Here is a 13,474-nt window from a genome sequence, read left to right as displayed (position 1 = left end):
TAATAATAGGATTAGCTGATATACTGCTGAGTAAATAAATAAAAAACTCTCAAATAATTATAATAATAATAATAGCAGTATTTTTAACTTGAAACATGTTTTTAACCACTATTTATTCATAGAACACGGAGCTCAGCACCTACCCGCAGCACAGAAACACACAGACCGCTGCTGAGGTACGGTGGCTCAGAAAGACCAAACGTAGCGTAACTGCAGTTCACCACTAAACAGCAGGGGCCGCCAAAACTTCATTTAACAGCATTAAAGTGCCTCATTTTATAAAGTTCATCTAAAACAAAGGTATTTTATTACTCTGTTACACTTACAACAGTAATAAACGCTGTAAAATCTGTCCTGGTTCTGATCCGCTATCAGTCTGAACCCAGAAGCAGATCCATGCTGAGACTGGACCACTGTGCGTTTGGAGACCCTGATTTTATGACGGATCCAGATCAGATTTAACCCACATTTATCTCAGATTTAGTTCAGATTTAACCCACATTTATCTCAGATGTGTCTGTGGGTCAGAGACAGACTGCTGAGCAGAGCTAGGTGAAGATCCAGTGCTGGTGGTGTAAATGCTGCAAATTATAGTTTCCTGCTGGTTCTTACCTGATACTTTTAGTTATAATAATAATAATAATAATAATAATAATAATAATAATAATAAAAACACTGCAATAAAGATAAGGAATATAAATATAGGACAATACAGAAGAAAATGAACATTGACATCACTTTTTAAGCAACTTTACATTGTTAAAAAAAATACACAATTTAACAACCAGCATCATATATTATAGACAAACTTCTAAAAGCTACCGATTTTTACTATTTGTCTAAAATAAAACATTCTGTCAGTAACTCAAAGAAATGTTTTTCTTTATAATGCTACTTTTATTAAAGAGTTGTGTCCTGATTGAGAATATATTGATAAAGTGTCAGTGCAAAACTGTCTTTTCCAGCAACACTAGTTTTAGTACAATTTCCTACATTTTCTTTTATTATCTATATTACTTTATGTGTTTCAGTTTAAAAAAGCTTTTGATTAGTTTTATACTCATTATTTTCTCCAACTAGTTTATTGTATTTTATTTACAGACTCAAAACTGATTTTTATATAATTTTAATGGGGCGTTTATTTTGACAGAAAATCTTTTTGGATTCTGGCCAAGTGTTGCTAGAATCACAAAGGTCCTCTCCATGAAGCTCAGCCTCATCCGAGCCCCGCCCACTCCTAAAACTCTCATTTAAAACACTGTATAACTACTTCTCTTGGGTTTTCCTTTAATTTTACAAAGTATAACAAAGTATTTCACTAAATACACCTAATCTTGTATTAATTAGATTTACTAGCATTACTGCTACTGATGCTGGAGTTACACACAGAGCTCATTTAAAAGGATTAGAACTGCAGTTTATAAGTTTTAACAATTATCTCTGTGGTGATGAAATAGTTATAGTTGTTCTGTTTTTTTCTATATAGTTGTACAATTTTTATTCTATAAAGTATTAAACATTTATAAAAATACAAATCCAGTACAAACATTTTATCTAAAATTCATTTAAAATAATATGGTTACATTTTATTTACATTTACCTTCTTGATGTCCTGCAGATTCTTGAAAAGGAGATCGTACTGCAGCAGATCTTGTTTGTTGCTCACCTTGTCTAAAGTCTTTCTATTTATGTATTCTGAAAGCTTTCCATAAATTGAGGTCATTCACACCTACTCCCTGTAAAATCACTCTGTGACATCACAATGGACCATCCTGATTTCTGTATAGAAGGGTACTTCACACTTGTAAAAGCATTTGAATTCATATGCAAATATCAGTTTCAAACTAATTAATTGTAAAATAAATAAGATTTGTTAAAGAGTTTATTTGTTTATAGAATTATAAAAACTTTTTTCAGCTTTTATAATATGAGTCCAGCAAGCATTCTCATTCTACTACAAAATATTAAACTATTTTGGCCAGATTAAATCTGGTTCTGTGTAGAAATATAAAGACAAACACATCTGGTTGCTTGAGTCACTTAAAACAACCCAACAAATAGCACTTACCAAATTCTACCCAAAGGTCAGAACTATTGTTAAAGTAGAAATTGTGACATTTCTTTTCAACACTTTCTTCAATACAAATATCCATTAGAACTAAGAAATCTTCAGAATTCTTTCAATATGTAAGAGTGTTTTACACCAAGAAACCCTATGTTAACAAGTGATTCTTAATATGCTTAGTTATATTGGTATATAATATAATAAAATCATATAGTCCATATTTAATTTAAAATTAAATAATAAACTTTGATTACTAAAAAATTGAACCAAATAAGGTGAGCTTTCATTTAATTGATCAATAGTACCATTTTGACTACCCCAAATAGAAGCAGTTACTCCTTGTATTAAATAATCAGTGCTTTACTTCACTGTGATGGTCACCATGGATATTCAAACAATTTTGTACTGACAAAATTTACCATGTAAGTTAACACTGTTCAAAAAAATTAAAACATTTATACAACCTTTTTAACACTGTATGTAATAAATGCCAAAGTTGTACCAGATGGACTCAATGTTGATGGTAAACTTCAAGTGATGGCCCAACTTGTTTTTACCATCCTATTAACAAATAAACTCTTAAACAAAATCTTATTTATTTTACAATTAATTAGTTTAAAACTGATATTTGAATATGAATTTCTAAATGTTTTTACAAGTGTGAAGTACCCTTCTATACAGAAATCAGGATGGTCCATTGTGATGTCAGAGAGTGATTTTACAGGGAGGAGCTGTGAATGACCTCAATTTATGAAAACCTTTCAGAATACATAAATAGTAAGACTTTAGACAAGGTGAGCAACAAACAAGATCTGCTGCAGTACGATCTCCTTTTCAAGAAGCTGCAGGACATCAAGAAGGTAAATGTAAATAAAATGTAATAATACAATTTTAAATGAAATTTAAATGAGATTTAAAAAGTGGAATCAATTTCACAATTGGTACAACGACACTGACCTTTCCATAATAATTAGTAAGTGCTATTTGTTGAAGTTGTACAGGAGCAATCAGAGAATCTCTATAGAGGAAAAAACTATCTGAATCTCAAGCCTCTCAACAGTCTGAAATGTATAAAAACATATAAAAAAAATTTATTCTATAAAGTATCAAACATTTATAAATTATTACTTTTAGCAGAATAACAATTTATACATGTTTGATACTTTTTAGAATAAAACATTCAATCATTTCCTCAAAACAGAACAACTATAACTATTTAGTCATCGCAGAGATAATTATTAAAGCTTTTAAACTGCAGCTCTGTGTGTAACTCCAGCATCAGTAGCAGTAATGAGAGTAAATCTACTGAATAAAAACATTAGTTTTAGAAAAATGGAAATATAGTGGTACGTTTTCTTTCCTATTTTAGTGAAATACTTTGTTCTACTTTGTAAAATTAAAGGAAAACCCCAGAGAAGTAGTTATACAGTGTTTTAAATGAGAGTTTTAGCTGTTTAGCTCCATTCAGCTCCATGCATTGAGGACTCCCTCGCGGTCTCCCTCTAGCGGTGATGGGGTATAATGTGATATAGCGGGGGAGGGGGCGGGGCTCTCCATAACCCGGATGAGGCTGAGCTTCCGGGGTCTGTAGCTGGAGAGGAGACAGAGCAGGAACAGCTGAACTACAGAAGGTATGGAGAATCTCTTTCTCTCTCTCTCTCTCTTGTTTACAGATCATACACAGGATAACGGAGCCTCACACTCCTGCCTTCGCTCCCCTACATCACTAACACACACCTGAGATTAATCTGAACTAAACCTGAGATAAATCAGTTCTGTGGAAATTCCTTCTTAAGTCTGTGTGATAAGTCTCTACTCATTTCTTAGTTACTCTAGTTCAGATTGTTTAGTTTAGTTTAGTTTCAAAATTTCCTTCTACTAAATCCAGTTTCACAGTTGCTGGGAAGTCATGTGACTTTCCCGTCAAAATAAAAAGTCAGCTTGTAAAATGTTAAATTTAAGAATGCAGGAATTAGTGATTTTAGTGATTATAGAGAGGAGAAGTTCAGGTAAGAAGTGGAATTTTACTACGTAACATTTATTGGCTCACTGATTTAACAGAAAATTTGCTATTTCACTGTAATAATGAACATAAAAATTACAATATATTTAGCCCCGCTGTTATTAAGAAATTCCAGCTAAACCATTACTGTTGAATATAGTCTCCATACAGTGCTTCTTTAATGATACTTAAATAAATAAATAGTTAAATGACTCTTAACAAGACAGTATCACATATTACTAAATTACCAATGTTAAAAAATGTAGTAGATCCTGTTAATTATGATATGAGTCTTCAGTTAAATACGGTGGCCGAGAAAGCCCAGCGCAGTGCAAATTGAAAAGCGCTGCAAAAGCACAAAACACATCCATCAAAATTACAACACAGGCGCAGCAAATAGAAAAACGCGCTGCAACTAGAAAAACGCGCTGCAAATAGAACCACAACACAACGGAAGTGAGTCACAACACAACGGAATTTTCCCGGGGGACCTTAAAAGATGCTGTACCAGCTGTATACAAAGGACAATAAGTGGCAAACAAGCTTCTGAAAAGTAAGTTATGTTTATTACCTGTGATTACCACGGTTGTGTGCATATTATTAAAAGTTCTGCTTCACAAAACGCCTTGTTTGCCACTTATTGTCCTTTGTACACATAGTGAAGTCCGAGACGTTACTGAAGACGCAGCTTAGCTGGTACAGTATCTTTTAAGGTCCCCCGGGAAAATTCCGTTGTGTTGTGACTCACTTCCGTTGTGTTGTGGTTCTATTTGCAGCGCGTTTTTCTATTTGCAGCGCGTTTTTCTAGTTGCAGCGCGTTTTTCTATTTGCTGCGCCTGTGTTGTAATTTTGATGGATGTGTTTTGTGCTTTTGCAGCGCTTTTCAATTTGCACTGCGTTGGGCTTTCTCGGCCACCGTAGTTAAAGGAATTTTTAGCACGTTGTAAGCGCGGTTAATTGATGTAAACTTATTGGTAATGTTATCTGCATTTAAAATATTTTGTTAAACATATATAGATGTGTCAAACAATGTGATTTAATGTTTAACAGAAGTAACACTATAAAGAAAGATATATTTAATTCAGCTGCTGACAGCATGTTTTATACTGTACTATTTCACAATCGTACATTTTAGTACCTATTTTATTATATTTACTATATTATTTCATGCATTTATAAGTTTGAAAAACCTTTTAATTAATTTTAAACTACTTTATAATATATATTTTTACAGATATAAAACAGAATATTATTACATATTAGGGGGACTTTTATTTTGACAGAAAATCGTTTAGGATCACAATAGGCCATCGCAGTTGTGTAGTCATTTTGTAGTCGGTGACATGTTGTTGTTTATGCCCATATTTGGGGTTTCATGTCTGAACTGTTTTTGTAAATGGCAAAAATGAACAGGCCATTCAAAAACTCGCCTCTATCTAAAGCTGGGCGATATGGCCCAAAAAAATAATATTTTATTTATTTATTTATTTTTATCCGATTTTCGATTTAAACAGATTTTTTCCCCTACTAAAAATATAATTAAAGAAATTGTTACAAACTACTTTTTATTTATTTAGTTTTCACTTAAATGTCCCCTTTGTGGTTAAAGTGCTACGAGAAACAAACAAAAAACAGAAACAATGCAAAACATCTGGTAACTTTTCGAAAGCTAGTTTAGGTACTGACACAATGCACCCTCAAACTTAAAAAATTATTATTTTCTCATTAATATGCAAAAAATCATAAACTGTAGTGCTTACAGAACCTGGTACGTAGTTGGAAGATGTGTCAGGGACAGTTGCTTGTTTTACTTTGGATGGTGTGCTAGCTCACTCTGAAGTACAGGAGCCCACAGGGGAGCTTCGGTGGTCAAAATTAAAACTCAGAGAAAATCGATTTTCATAAAAACACATTGTCCTTAACTGTAAATTAGAATTAATCAAAAAATCAATTAATCGCCCAGCTCTACCTCTATCACATTCTGTGCTAAATACATATGTTTAGGACCCTGTACGTTTTATTCTGTGTACATTTTCCTCCTGGACATCACTGGATCCTCTGTATTACGAGATCGTTTAAGTGTAGTAATTAGATTAATGCTAGAGTTTAGCTAATGCTACAGCGCACTGAACTGACCTCACAACATAGCAGCGCTGAATGTGGGGGGAATATCAGAGATTAGGGATGTCCCGATCCAGCTTTTTGAACTTCCGATCCGATACCGATATTTATTTGCACTTCCGATCCGATACCGATATCGGCCGATACCGATACCGGCCTATCCGAGCATGTATTAATGTTTAAAGTTATTTAGCCAACGTACTTACTGTTGTCAAACTCATGTTGAAAAGCTTTTTACTCTTGATAACAAGTAGCCAGCTGAATAAGGTGTGTTTGAATAATTAGGTGTGTTTGGTTGGTAAGGAGAAACTGACCTGTTTATTTAGCAATTAATAAACTCAAAATAGACAAAATAATAAATAACAATGAGAAATGGCGACAGTAAACCAAGGCTTAAAAAGCCATAAGTGCAAATAATATTGTAAATTGTATTTAAAAAAGCAAAACACACAAAGTGAGTAGAAAATAGTCTATTAACAGCATCAGTACTCTTGAGTGCTGTACTCATCAGTGCTTTTGAACAAGTGTAAACCAAAGCTTAAAAAAATCAGTGCAAATATTGTAAACTATTTAAAAGCAAAATGCCTTCTACTCCCGAATCTCCTCCACACTTTGCTGCTCCACCCCCATCTACACACTCCCTTCAATTCCAACTGTTTGCCGTGCCTGCAGTCCGAGCATGATGGGGAGATTCTTTTTATACAAAGACAAGCATTTCAATATGCTCAGGTGTCAGCTTGCTCCTGTGTTAGTAATGTAACCATAATATAATAAATATTTTGTATAAGCAATTAAAGCTAAATTTTCTAAATAAGCTACATTTCACACAGCTTTACCTTTTAGTTGCATAAATAAGAAACATAACATGTTTCATAAACTTCTTTATTTGCAAATAATTGTGAAATTGTGAATTGTGAAATAATTGTGATCGAACAACAGGCACTCTGGTTTTATCCTAGAACTTAAATAAAAGTACTCAGGGAAATAGGAAACAAGTATTTTCTTAGTACCAACTTTAAATCATTTACTCAGAAACTAACAAAAGGGAGAAAACTTTTAAAAAGTTTAAAAAAAGAGGGGGAAACATAAAGCAGCCTCTGGAGAATTCCCAATGAGGCTTTAAATATTTTTAAATATTTACTTTTCTTTCTTTTTAACAATCTAGGAAAGTTCTCAGCTTCTAGTGGGACCTGAACTGAATTTTGACTGTCTGTTTGAACAGTGGGCCACCCTTATAAAGGCATTAAACAGGTGTCAGCCTGATTATTGCAAGTGGGAAAAGGTGGCCTCCCTCTAGTGGCTGGAGGACCACCAGCGCCCCCTTACACTGTGGACTTCGGCTGGGATAAAAGTACAGAAGCTTTTATGGTAAATGAAGATGTCCCAGTAGTTTTATCAGTATAGTGTAACTGATTTAGACAGTTCTCTTAAGTTAATTGACCTGCTTTTATTTTAATATTCAATGGCATTTTTCTTTGTTTTTTCCAGAAATGAAAATATTCTCCTGAAATTCAGCACCAACAACCGGGATATTTAACAAGAGCAATGTTAAACTGCTGAAAGAGGTGAAGCACAAGCCATCCAGAAGAATCTCCAGAACATACACAAATTGTTGCATTTAACAGACAAATGAAGCCAAGTCCCGACATGGAGAAACATCAGCACTCTGTCAAGAGTTTTACTAAACAGAGTAATCTCAAAAAACACCAGCGCATTCACACAGGAGAGAAACCGTATCACTGCTCAGACTGTGGGAAGAGATTTACTGCACAGAGTACTCTCAAAAATCACCAGCGCATTCACACAGGAGAGAAACCGTATTACTGCTCAGACTGTGGGAAGAGTTTTAATCAGCAGTGTAATCTCCGAAAACACCAGCGCATTCACACAGGAGAGAAACCATATTATTGCTCAGACTGTGGGAAGAGTTTTACTGAGCGGAGTAGTCTCAAAAAACACCAGCGCATTCACACAGGAGAGAAAACGTATTTACTGCTCAGACTGTGGGAAGAGTTTTAATCAGCAGTGTAATCTCCGAAAACACCAGCGCATTCACACAGGAGAGAAACCATATTATTGCTCAGACTGTGGGAAGAGTTTTACTGAACCGAGTGCTCTCAAAAAACACCAGCGCATTCACACAGGAGAGAAACCGTATTACTGCTCAGACTGTGGGAAGAGTTTTACTCAACAGATTAATCTCCGAATACACCAGCACATTCACACAGGAGAGAAACCGTATTACTGCTCAGACTGTGGGAAGAGTTTTACTCAACAGATTAATCTCCGAATACACCAGCACATTCACACAGGAGAGAAACCGTATTACTGCTCAGACTGTGGGAAGAGTTTTAATCAACAGAGTACTCTTCAAATACACCAGCGCATTCACACAGGAGAGAAACCGTATTACTGCTCAGACTGTGGGAAGAGTTTTACTGAACCGAGTACTCTCAAAAAATACCAGCGCATTCACACAGGAGAGAAACCGTATTACTGCTCAGACTGTGGGAAGAGTTTTAATCAGCAGTGTAATCTCCGAAAACACCAGCGCATTCACACAGGAGAGAAACCGTATCACTGCTCAGACTGTGGGAAGAGTTTTACTCAACAGAGTAAACTCAAAAAACACCAGCGCATTCACACAGGAGAGAAAACTCCATCTTAGATCAGTTTGAAGGCAATTAAAAGGCAAATCATAAGTCTTTCGGACACAAATGTTTAACCTTGCCAATTAACTGAATTTAACAATGGATTTTACAGGTTCAGCAAAATTAATCTTAATCATCGATCATGTTTATTGAATTCCATGTTATGTTTTCTTATATGTTCAATATTCCAGGACATTCTTCGTGAGACAGAGCTCAGCGCTTAGGGTAGTTACGGGAGGAGTTCAGTTCTGAAGAAGTGAAAAAACTTAGTCTTTAAAATTTAGTGTGATAAATGTGATAGTTAGAGTAGGATTCTTAGCTGGCAACTAAACATTTGAGCCAAATCTTCAGAGCTTATGATTTGAATGCTTTTAATCTCTTTTCTAGTTTATGCAGATTTCATTATTTCTATTAATTTCTAGTATCTCTGTTTTCACTCTGTGGAAGCCATCCTCAGCTCCCCAAGCTTAGCATAGCTTAGCTTAATGCTATTAACCGCCAGGCCCATCTGTATGAAAGAAGAACTGAAAACACCACCTGAGGAACTCCAGAGAGTGCTCCCAAAAGTGAGACCCAGAGCCACAGAGAGACGACACTGTTCCGGGTACTGCCGTGTGGACCGGAGGAGCATCCAGACCCTGCAGAGAGGCCAACAAAATCCTTTCCAGAAGTTAAATAAAACGCTCCAGCCGTAGTTCCCATACTGAAATCAACCTCCTCCGGGCTTGTGTAGCGCAGTAAGGTTGCAGGCTCGTTCATTCCCTCTGATGGTGTTCTCGTTGGTCTATGGTTCAGTCGTTCTGATTAAAAATCTGTTACCATAGAGGGATATTTGGTTGTTGTATTACTCAAGTTTTATGCTCTCTTATCTTTTCCTTATTGAATATTATATCTTGCTTAAGGTTTTTTAATCTTCAAATTTACTAAGAATATCCAAATCATGTAGTTCCTTAATTGTTTTTATCCACTACAAACTATTATCTTTGTATTGCTTCACCTCTATATTTACTCATCTGTTTGTTTTAATAAACAGCTTTTATATTGCAGATCTTCAATCTCATTGTGTTTTCTCAACATATGTTTTACATGAAACCTATAGGCCTGATATTTTCTTGTTATTATTTGTTAAATACTCAAAGGCGCCCAACATAGAAATGTATTTGTGTTGAAGTGAAACATAATAGTCAATTTCAGATTGAAATTCAGAAAGAAATATATTTTAATGGTTCAGGCTTAAAAGGGTTAAATATACAATTACTTCCAAAGGTAGAGTAGCATGTGTTTAACTTGTATTCATATGTTTATAAAGTTGTTTTTTTTTTATTGTGAATGCTTGTGGGTTGTGTTGTTTCGTTTTTTTTTAAAGCACAGTCATTCACCAACTACACTTAATTACCAAATTCTACATTTGAGATTTTGACCATTTTTATTAGTAGGTAGCCTTGCTAAATGTCCAAACAAAGTATTTGTTTTACTGACCATTATTATTGGTAGCTAGTCTAGTTAGATATCCAAACACAGCATTTGCTATTTTACTGACCAAATGAATGAAAAGATGGCGGTGAAAAAAAGATGAATGAAAAGATGGCAGCGCGCAGTAGTGCAGCGGCCTCTTACGCTCCTAGCGAAAACCCTATTTTGAGCTGTTTTTATGCTGGTCCTGAACCCAACTTCACGTGCCCCAATATGGACAGTAATACCCAAGCTTCACTGGGCAGACTACAGCTCCTCCGCGCTCTCTGACCACATCTCTATCATGCTGGTCCCCACATTCCATCCCCTGCTGCGACGCTCCAAACCCACACAGAAGACCATTACTGTGTGGCCCAGTGACGGAGACGCTGTGCTGCAGGACTGCTTCGACTGCACAGACTAGACTTTATCTCCTCTAGAGAGATGTATGCTGACTCGTCGTTCTTGCTGATGAGGCCAACTACAGTTGTGTCATCAGCGAACTTGACAATGTGGTTTGAGCTGTACTTTGCAGTACAGTCATGAGTCAGCAGAGTGAACAGCAGTGGGCTGAGCACACAGCCCTGGGGGTCGCAGGTGCTCAGTATGGTGGTGCTGGAGGTGTTGTTTCCAATCCTGACTGATTGTGGTCTCTCTCAGTCAGGAAGTCTAAAACCCAGTTACAGAGGGAGGAGCTCAGGCCCAGCAAGCTCAGTTTTCCGATCAGATGCTGAGGGATGATGGTGTTGAATGCTGAACTGAAGTCGATGAACAGCATTCGAACATAGCAGTCTTTGTTGTCCAGGTGGGTGAGAGCCAGGTGGAGGGCAGTAGAGATGGCATCGTCTGTTGATCTGTTTGTTGCGTTTCAAAAGAGAAAACAGATGTCACTAAGTTTTCAATGGAAAATAAATTCCAACGTTCATTTACAGTGATGTCTGCCGTTCATGACACATAATGTGAACTAATTCACGTTCAAGTTCTTTATTAAAAAATGTGTTGTGTTCAGTTCAACGTTCACGAAAAAATTAACATTTTCAATGAACACGTTCTTTTGAACTCGTTCACGCACAACACTGAATTTTATATGTATATAATGTTTAATTATGTTATATATCATTTTATATGCTTTTTATTTCCCCATTTTAAGTTTTCATGTAATCTAGCAATCTACATTTATTCATTTATTTATTTATTATGATAGTTTACTTCTTATTTTTCATACCTATTTAGCGATGAACCGCAATATATTTATTTGTTGGTAACATTAACAAAAATTAGGGTGAAATAGGGTGTTCTCACATTTAGGCAGTGGCCTAATGGGACGTGATTTAAGAAAACGCGCTTAAATGGGATTGCTCTGAATTGAGGATAAGTGAAACATGCCAAATTCCCACTGCTTAAATGCCTGGCAAACTGGTATTAACTTTCACTGTAATACAACTCTGAACACAGCCCCACGAAAATGTTTTGTTTGTTTTTTGTTGCTTTTTCAGCTGCTCTCCAGAAACAACTCCCTGGGAGCACTCAGCTTCAGTTCGCAGACACCATTAAAAAGTGGCTTAAGTGTGCACCAGAGAGGGAAGGCGGTGTTCCGCGGAAATAAATAATAACAGGTTTGCTACATTGTTTTGGTTTGATTCGTATGTGAACAGTAAACTCCGTATACTAAAACTTAATATTTTCCATTTATATTTCTTTTGTTTAGGTCCAGCAGCAGCCACGTGGACACCATCTTTTTTGTTTTGTTGTTTAGTTCACAATTAATTAATAAATATGTTTGTGCTCAGTTATTTTTACATGTATTTTTATGGTTTATAATTAAACATCATTGCATTGTTAGATCTGTTGGTGTTATTCATTTTTATTATTATTATTATTATTATTATTATTATTATTATTGTTAGTATTATTGTTATTATTATTATTATTATTATTATTATTATTATTATTATTATTGTTAGTATTATTATTATTAATATTAATAATATTACCGTTGTTCAACAATAATATTAATAATAATAACAGTAATATCATTGTCATTATTGTCGCTGTTATTATTGTTATTAATAATCATAGTAAAAAAATAACAATAACAGCGACAATACTATAATTAACAACATATAATAATGATATTATTATTATTATTATTATTATTATTATTAGAAGTAGTAGTATTATTATATTCCTGTTGTAGATAAAGCAGGAATTATTTTACGTCGAAAAAACAACCAAAACCGACAATAATCAGATGGTTTATATAATGGATGAAAGGGGGTTGATTTGCCGTCTGCTTTCAACCAGTTTTCGACGTTGATTCAACGTTGATCAGTATGTGCACATTTGCATTGAATCAACGTCGGAAATCGACGTTGTTTCAACGGTTCTTCGTTGACGGTTCAACGGTGAATCAACGTTGATTCAACGTCCCTTTGCTATCTGGGTAGATTCTCACTGAAGGCATCAAAACTATGAATGAACACATGTGGAGTTATGGGTCACAAAGACACAGATAAAGTGGATAAATGGAGAATGCAAATTATAATAATTTATAATTATATATATATTATATATTTTTTTGTATAAAAAAAATCTAAACAAAAACTCTTTCAAATAAATAGTTTTAATTTATTTCACAAAAGAAATAAAAATTGGCGCTAAAAAGCGGCCAATCAGACTTCTTTCGAGAGTACAGCGCGCTGAAAGCGGCCAATCAGAATTCCCAGAGGATCCAACGCACAAAATAGCAGCCAATTATATTCCTGTAAGAGACGGAGGCGGGTCATGTTTTGGAAAGTGGGCGTTAACTCTGGTTGTGTTAACTCAGAAAAACTTCTCTGAGACGGAGATGGAGAGAGAGCTTCTGAACAGACTGTTTCAGCTCGTAATATTAAGAACACTAACACTAGAAATCTCCAGAACTCAGCGTTTTTAATCAGAAACAATCAGTAAAGAGCTGAGTGCCGCTGCTGAACCTGTGGATCTACCGTGTGGAGTAAGGGAGGAAAGTTCTCTGACTGTGAGCTGCCCAAACGCTCCTGTTTAGCCCTGGGGAACCTGAAGGTGGACGGAGAACTCTGCTTCAAACTGCGTCTAAAATATGGTGTAAGAACACCGGGAGAGATTCGGTGAGTGTTAAAACACAGAAAAGTGTGTTTTTAGACTGAAATAGCCAAGAGTAAA

The 13,474-nt window shown here is 35.3% G+C and overlaps 4 protein-coding genes, 1 long non-coding RNA gene and 1 pseudogene across 8 annotated transcripts in view; 3 read left to right on the top strand and 3 right to left on the bottom strand.

The window, feature by feature from the left end:
• The window catches only part of LOC125801377 (zinc finger protein 239-like), a 503,775-nt gene that overhangs the window by 31,494 nt on the left and 458,807 nt on the right, over window positions 1–13,474 (bottom strand). The gene's annotated exons all lie outside the window — the stretch shown is intronic.
• LOC111188821 (zinc finger protein 658B-like) overlaps window positions 1–13,474 on the bottom strand; it is a 241,480-nt gene that overhangs the window by 31,494 nt on the left and 196,512 nt on the right. The gene's annotated exons all lie outside the window — the stretch shown is intronic.
• LOC125801399 (zinc finger protein 239-like) overlaps window positions 1–13,474 on the bottom strand; it is a 240,236-nt gene that overhangs the window by 192,419 nt on the left and 34,343 nt on the right. The gene's annotated exons all lie outside the window — the stretch shown is intronic.
• On the top strand, window positions 3,647–8,979 carry LOC125801316 (zinc finger protein 501-like; annotated as a pseudogene).
• Window positions 11,673–12,133, top strand: LOC125801621 (uncharacterized). Its single transcript, XR_007438828.1, has 2 exons — window positions 11,673–11,907; window positions 12,000–12,133. It is a non-coding gene; the product is annotated as an uncharacterized LOC125801621 (long non-coding RNA).
• Window positions 13,068–13,474, top strand: part of LOC111189801 (uncharacterized) — a 253,995-nt gene continuing 253,588 nt past the window's right edge. Inside the window, exon 1 of the mRNA XM_049477653.1 lies at window positions 13,068–13,419. The gene's annotated coding sequence lies outside the window, so the exon portion shown is untranslated. The remainder of the gene's footprint in view (window positions 13,420–13,474) is intronic.

Source organism: Astyanax mexicanus, chromosome 4 (genome assembly GCF_023375975.1).
Source record: "Astyanax mexicanus isolate ESR-SI-001 chromosome 4, AstMex3_surface, whole genome shotgun sequence".
In the NCBI taxonomy this organism is placed as follows: Eukaryota; Metazoa; Chordata; class Actinopteri; order Characiformes; family Acestrorhamphidae; genus Astyanax; species Astyanax mexicanus.
Note: the sequence above shows the minus strand (reverse complement) of the source record. Positions and strands in the feature narration are given on the sequence as shown.